Source organism: Brassica oleracea, chromosome C9 (genome assembly GCF_000695525.1).
Source record: "Brassica oleracea var. oleracea cultivar TO1000 chromosome C9, BOL, whole genome shotgun sequence".
Classification (NCBI taxonomy): Eukaryota; Viridiplantae; Streptophyta; class Magnoliopsida; order Brassicales; family Brassicaceae; genus Brassica; species Brassica oleracea.
Window position 1 is genome coordinate 45014344 of NC_027756.1, and position 797 is coordinate 45015140.

A 797-nucleotide genomic window follows, 5' to 3' on the forward strand; every position below is an offset into this window, starting at 1 on the left:
AGTCCTTATGATTGGTGTGTCTGCATGAGTAAGTTGAAGGATGCGACGTTCATCTGTTTGGTACTCTACGTGGATGATATGTTGTTAGCTGAAGAGAAGTGTGACATCGAGAAGCTGGAGCTTCTGGGTTTTGAAGTTGAGATGAAGGATTTGGGTGCAGCAATGAAGATTTTAGGGATAGAGATCTTCAGAGATAGGGAGAAGGAGTTGTTCTTGTCACAGAAGGCCTACATTAATGAGGTGTTGACAAGGTTGGTGATGTCTTCAGATGAACCTATCAGTAATCTGTGCACTGCAAATGTTCATCTCACCATGTATATGGTTTAGCCCGTTGGGGCATCTGGCCCGTTGGAGCATCATGCCCGTCGGGGCATCTGGTCCGCAAGGATATCTGGCCCGTTGGGGCGAACGACTTGTTGGGGCATCTGGTCCGCATGGACATCTGGTTCGCAAGGACATCTGGCCCGTTGGAGCATCTGGTATGCAAGGACATTTGGTTCGCAAGGATATCTGGTCCGTTGGGACGTCTGGTCCGTTGGGACATCCGGCCCGTTGGGGCGTCTTGTCCGTTGGGACATCTGGTCCGTTGGGACGTCTGGTCCGTTGGGACGCCTGGTCCGTTGGGACATCTGGTCCGTTGGGACATCTAATCCGTTGGGATATCCGGCTGATGACGAACGTCTGGCTCTAGTTGAGCATTTGGCCATTAAAGGGCGTCTGGTTCGTCAGAGCAACACATCTGGCCCGAAGGGACATCTGAGGCAAAGAGAGCGATGGTACATTTGGCGTTGAAGAAC

General features: G+C 51.6%; 1 protein-coding gene across 1 annotated transcript in view; it reads right to left on the reverse strand.

Moving 5' to 3' along the window:
• LOC106315138 (calcium-dependent protein kinase 12-like) overlaps positions 1-797 on the reverse strand; it is a 7094-nt gene that overhangs the window by 4192 nt on the left and 2105 nt on the right. The gene's annotated exons all lie outside the window — the stretch shown is intronic.